The sequence below is a fragment of the Colias eurytheme genome, chromosome 22, assembly GCF_061535395.1.
Source record: "Colias eurytheme isolate Ceu_HAF_F1 chromosome 22, ilColEury1 Martin Lab GWU primary, whole genome shotgun sequence".
NCBI lineage: Eukaryota > Metazoa > Arthropoda > Insecta > Lepidoptera > Pieridae > Colias > Colias eurytheme.
In genome coordinates, this window is record NC_143001.1 from 2,801,876 (window position 1) to 2,809,072 (window position 7,197).

The following is a 7,197-nucleotide window of genomic DNA, read 5'->3' on the forward strand; positions in this document are numbered from 1 at the left end:
TGGCTAGGCACATGCCTAAAAGAACAATAATATTATCAATTAAAATATATTCAATATCGACTTCAACAAAAAAATAAATTATAAATAATATTACATTTAAAAACAATATGTGTCCTATAAATACATTATATAAATTCATGCCCACATACATTATAAAACGTAGGAAGAACACAATAAAGCACTTCGACTTAGATTTGTGCTCTAAAATTAATGAAAAGACAATTCCGTTTAAAATATACAAGTTATATATAAATAGATTAATATCGTCTTCATAACTCAGGCCCCGAAATCACAGACACAATAGAAAATCTATTGTGTCGTGGACCGATCGGGCCGTTCGGGGCTCAATGGGTTAAAAATACACCCCCTAGTTGATCAGTAGTAGGTATCAATATAAATGATAATCATGTACAAATTACTCTCTATTGAAATTTAAATAATTTATGCAAATATTTGAATATGTTAAATACGCTGTTACGAATTAGACTTTAAATGTTTAATGGAAAATTGTATAAACACGCTTCAGTACTCGCAAATGAATTAAAGTCACATCAAAGGTTCATTAAAATCATTTAAATGATACATTTACGTGCGTAGCTTTAATAATTCATCAAAGCTCTCAATTACCGCTCGATTTGTTTAATCTTTGATACACGGCTTTTGGATATAAACCGGTCTGTTGATAAACCGAAATGATTTGATCGTACAGGTATAGTTGTATTGTAAACTAGCAGTCCGCCCCGGCTTCGCCCGTGGAACATATTTACGTTTTCTCTACATAATAACCATCCTCGTACTTCAAGGAATATAATAGAAAAGAATTATCGAAATCGGTTCAGCCGTTCACACGTGATGCCGTGACAACGCGAAACGGGTGCAGACCCGCCGCCTTAGCTCCCGCCGCAAAGCGCGTCGAACGCGGCAACTGATACACAAAAATAATCCTTATGGCATGATTCTGTATTCACGCGCGATGACTTATAGTATTTCATGTATAACTTTGGTGTTTCTACACCGATTTACATGATTCTTTTACTATAACCTGCCCAGGAGTATGAAGAATAATTGTGCCAAATTTGGTTAAAATCCGTCGTGTAGTTTCTGTTTCTATAGCGAATATACAGACAGACAGACAGACAGACAGATAGACAGACAGACAAAAAATTTACTGATTGCATTTTTGGCATCAGTAGCGATCCCTTATCACCCCTTCATAGTTTTTTTTAAATATATTTCATGTACAGAATTGGCCTCTCTACAGATTTATTATAAGTATAGATATGGATGAAATCACTACATATTATAAAACAAAGTCGCTTTCTCTGTCCCTATGTCCCTTTGTATGCTTAAATCTTTAAAACTACGCAACGGATTTTGATGCGGTTTTTTTAATAGATAGAGTGATTCAAGAGGAAGGTTTTAGTATATAATTTATAAGGTTTTAAACAAAGCGGGTGAAGCCGCGGGCGGTAAGCTAGTGAAATTATAAATCTATTATAAACTAGCGGTCCGCCCCGGCTTCGCCCGTGGTACATATTTACGTTTTCTCTACATAAGAACCATCCTCGTACTTCAAGGAATATAATAGAAAAGAATAATCGAAATCGGTTCAGCCATTCACACGTGATGCCGTGACAACGCGAAACGGGTGCAGACCCGCCGCCTTTTTAATTTTTATAGCTCCCGCCGCGCAGCGCGTCGAACGCGGCAACTGATACACAAAAATAATCCTTATGGCATGATTCTGTATTCACGCGCGATGACTTATAACGTATTTCATGTATAACTTTGGTGTTTCTACACCGATTTACATGATTCTTTTACTATAACCTGCCCAGGAGTATGAAGAATAATTGTGCCAAATTTAGTTAAAATCCGTCGGCTAGTTTTTGTTTCTATAACGAATATACAGACAGACAGACAGACAGACAGACAGACAGACAAAAATTTTACTGATTGCATTTTTGGCATCAGTAGCGATCCCTTATCACCCCTTCATAGTTTTTTTTTAAATATATTTCATGTACAGAATTGGCCTCTCTACAGATTTATTATAAGTATAGATTATAAAGTTTATAATCAAGTAATGTATTATTAATATTTTTAAACTGTTATTTGATTCCCAGTTATGTTTAATTAATTAACTTATTAATGTTTGATTTCACTTAAAACTGTTTTTCTAAATAAACTAACAATGTTGTGCTTCATTGGTTTGAAATTATAAACAGATAAACATATGTTTTTTGCTTATTTTGATTCAACTTACTTTAAAATTAATTTTAAACAAACACAGATTATGTCTGTTTTGTATTTGTATTAATGACGAAAATAATTATTCTGCACTTAGTTCCATTTATTTTATATTCTTATACATTCATAGTTTAGTTCTGTAAACATTAGCCTAATTCTCAATAAGACGTGTTTACACATTAAATACATTTGTTAGATAATTTTCTTCAGAATTCTGTTACAAAATAATTTATCGATATATCGACAACTCTATCGATATACCCCACCCCTAGTCGTTCGGAGATGACATACAGTAATGGCCGACTTGCAGCGCCATCTGGTACACAAAATTAGCCACTGTGGTCTCGAACACACTGCCTCAACATATTGCAGAGTCGAGCTAACAAAGCGTTTTGAGATATTGCTTTTATGAATTTATTGCATCGTGTTAGAAAAATTCATATTTGGCACAGGAAGTTCAAATTAAGTATATACTATATATACCTATTAAGCAACCTATCAAATTGAAGTAGCATTTAAAAGATGTGGTTTATGTTAACGATAGGGAATAATACAAGATATTATAAAATATTAGTTACTTAGTTAAAATATTACTGAGTTAAAAACAACAATGTAAATTATATGCATTATTATTTGGATCTTCAGTATACCAAACATAGTTTGACATACGTTGTTGGATGATATATTGTAACATACATAATTTCTTAAAAAACGCTTGCGTATTTAAGGACTGTTTACTTAATGCCTTTTTTAATACAAACATTTTTAATGCTGTCAGCAACTCTACGCAAAACAACTTTAAAAGACAAAAGAACATTAAAACGTAAGTAAAATAGCAAAGTTCACAAATTACAATATTTTATTTTCAAGTCCGTAACTACAAACCCATCCAAATCTACATAAAAATTTCAGCTCCGAGTTTAAAAGGATAATTTTAACACATTTTCCTAGTGAAGGAGCGCTTAACGAAATTATAAAAACTCCAGCCGTCTGCCTTAGAGAGATTTACATAAATTTTCCTAAACAAGTAAATTGTAGCATAAAGGAAGCGACGTAAATGTAAATATTTAGTCAAGACGTCGACTAAAACGCGGGAATTCAGAAATATTCCGAGCGGGAGCTATAAAGATGATCTCTTCAAATGCTTGAGCCCTAGAGTATTACGTAGCGAGTGAAATCTGCACGACTACCAGTAATTGTACTAAGGTCACTCGATGGAGACTCGATTTCGTTTCTTTATGAATAAGTTACTTAATAGAATTTGTTGCTACGCGTTCTTTTATCAATTATTGTCATAGATATATGGATATAGTAAAATCAATTTTGATTGAAGACGTGTAATTTGTTTTTCTACTTTGTTCAATTTATATTCTTTACATATTAAATAGGTTCTAAAAAGCCAAAACTCATTAGTAATGTGCTTGTTAATTATAATAATTTGGGAAAGAATATTCTCACATTTACACGAAATGCTACGAGACTCGTAGCAGTTTCGTAGCAGTCGGCTTATACACTACTTTTTGCATTGAATTTTTTCTAGAAAAGCATTCACGAAATCCACGAACAGTACGTCGAATGATATGGTATTTCACGTACAATCACGTTCGAGTTACTATCAATTTAGTGACATATCATTAGTAGGGGTTATTAACAGCCTTCAGTATGAGTTGAGTTGCGGTAGGGGGTGCACGTGCCCTTGTTGTAAAAGAGCGGGAAATCGCGATGCAAATACGTAACTTTAGTATATTTGTTTATTCTAGAAAATGACTATAAAATGTGTACGAACTTTGCAAAGAAAATGATGGATTTATTGAGTGGTTTTGGTTTTATTTGATTTTAAATAGTTGAAGATGGATGGGAAAATGTGGACGTCTTTGTTTATTATACAAATTATTGGTAAGTCGCAATTTAATATTAGAAAGTTTAGAGGTTAGATTGAAATATTATTTTTGCATAAAATAAAGGTTACTACTTTAATAAATAAATGTTTTATGTTTTTGGATAGTTATTTAATGTTGTAAACTACATGTATAAAATATGATTAATATATTCATATTTTTTAAATAGGGATTTTAACCAATATTTTGTTATATTTTGAGATGTATCTATGATTTATATCGTAAAAAATATATTTTAGTTGCCTCCTCAACTATAGAAGTCAGTTTCGTGAAAAAAAAATACCTACTAGATTTTTGTGAGATTTTTTTATCTAGATAGATACCATGCTATCAGAAAGGTGTATAACACGAATATTAGGATGGATTATACGGCTTCAAAAATATTATAGGTACATATTTTATTATCTTTAAATGCGAAGAAATTTAAGAAAAACAATAAAGTATAGGTTATATTTATCACTTTGTTATAATGAAGTATCCAATGTATGTACTTACAGTTGAATGAAACATACATTGATTGCTAAAAATCATTTTGAAGAAAACGAAAATAACATAAAATTAAATCACTGTGATAACTACAATCTAATAATTAACTAATGTAATTAATACATCTTACCTTTTATTGTTATTGTTATAGGATAATTATAAACAAAGTTTTCACTCCTGAGAACTATAAAAGTAATATAACTTCGAACTAGTGGTTATATTCCGTTATATTTATTGTTTTTGTTATTATGTAGTCAAAGTGTAAAAAAACATTTTCTTTTTATATTCAAATTGATTTTTATTAAGAAACATAAAATTTAATCTAAGTTAAAAAGCTCCGATGGCTTTTCGTTATGTTTACAACTCATATTATATTCATCACAGTTTAAAAATTTGTATTTGTAAGTTTGAATGAATTCTTACATACCTACTTAAATATGTACCTACTACAATATGAGCCACACAAATATTATAACAAATTTATAACGTTAAAATTCCGTTTTCAGAATAAATATTATGTATTGTTTTATTTAAGTTTTTAACATTGTTACTTGTTTTTTTGAGAAATCTATTAGCGGAACATAAATGGCTTGTGTATTCAATTTAATTTATCACGTATGAAATAGTTCAATGATTTAGAAAAATTATTGTCTCTACCCATAATATATTGCGTGAGTACGATTCATATTATCTTACTAATCTAAAAAATACTATTGAATAATGAATATTGATTATATAAAACCTTAATATTCAGGCTTCGCCCGCGTTTTCAGAGAAAAACCCGCATAGTTCCCGTTCCCGTGCGATTTCCGGGATGAAACCTATCCTATGTGTTAATTAAGTTACCCTATATATGTATGCTAAATTTCATTGTAATCGGTTCAGTAGTATTTGTGTGAAAGAGTAACAAACACACACACATCCTCACAAACTTTCGCATTTATAATATTAAGTAGGATTCGTTTATAGGTTTTATACATTTATTTATTATACGAAACATAACTTTTCTTTCTACAATTCAACTCAGACAAATTCTGAGTGAATAAATGTGAAGACTTTTTGTCACCAGACCAAAAGAACCTTCTTTTATCCGATCTTAAGAAGCCAGTATTTCGTAAGAACTCCATTCAAGACGGTACTTGTAAAAAGTGCAAAAAACCGACACAAAAAGTACATCAGCATTACTGAAATTAATACAGAACTCACAACAATAAAGTGAAATTAAATTTGAAAGGGGCATCTTAAAAGGGATTTCTTAACATCCCATCTCGAAACAGGCTTTTCAGCTTAGTATTTCAGTTTAAGAAAGTTTCAATAGCGGAGATGTAACCTAGATAACGGTTTTGTAAATGTTTCTTGAAAAATGAGCTTGTAGTGTACTCGCGGGATTATCTTTGCCAAATTGTCCGGTTTTTTCTTTGGAAGATCGTTCATCTATTAAAAGGTACTTCATTCACTAAATTTTAACATTTAATTTTTGTTGAATATTGTTTTCTGTATTTTGCCGATTCAAAAACTTCTTTGAATAAAGTCTGGTTAAATAAATAAATGTAAATATTGGATTTAAGCAGAGAGATAAATTGGTGATATTATTTCTTTTAAATTGGTAAGTATTGTTAATGTGATTTACATAAAAAAATTAAATTTTTTTTATAAAATTTTATATAAGTAAGTAATATTAAATTATTAGTCCTTCAATTTGTGCATTACATTCAAAAACACCTACACATATTTCCTCGTATAATATTAGCATGTATGTGCAACAGTGTCAAGCAAAACCAGCATTTTTGCGTGAAATACGCTAAAAACAGATGGATGGATACTAGGCCTGATTTATAGCTGTTCCCTGCTCAGTTTTGATACGGGAAACTAAACCGTTGCTCCGGGCAAATGTTAGTGACATTTCGACGTATGACTTATTACAAAAAAGAACGGTGGTTACGCTAATTATGAGCATATAGGAGCTATTTAATGGCTTAGATGCGTGTTATTTTTGGGAATGTCTGAGGAGAATAAAAGAGAAGAATGTGCGATTTAAGACGAGATTGAGCTGTTTTTGCTATTGTAAGGAGAAGCTTCGTCTGATAGGAAAACTTATAATATTAAAAAAAACTATAAAAAACACGTTTAAACTCATGAAATTAATAAATGCACAAAGTTTGAATTAAATCTGTCCGTTTAGAGTTAAATCAAAGCAAATTATTTATTTCTCTTCACAATTCCCCATCACATAATCACATGTAGAGTATTAAATTAAGAGTGAGTCAATATCGAGTTTAAAAGAGTCAGTTAAATACAAACATACAGATAAAGCTGATAAAAGCGTGTTAAAAACAACTTTGACGACTATTTCAAATTCGCTCTTGATAATTCGCGCCAAGACAGCATAACGTCTGTGTAGTCAGCTAGAATCAAAGATATAGTTTAATATTATTTGTGATAGGATAAATAAAAGTTACTCCCATTTCCCGCTGAAGTACCAAAGCCACACCAAAGCTACTAATCCTGTCTATAAAGTCCTGTCAAAATAGATACACACATCAACAAACTCTAGGGATATTAT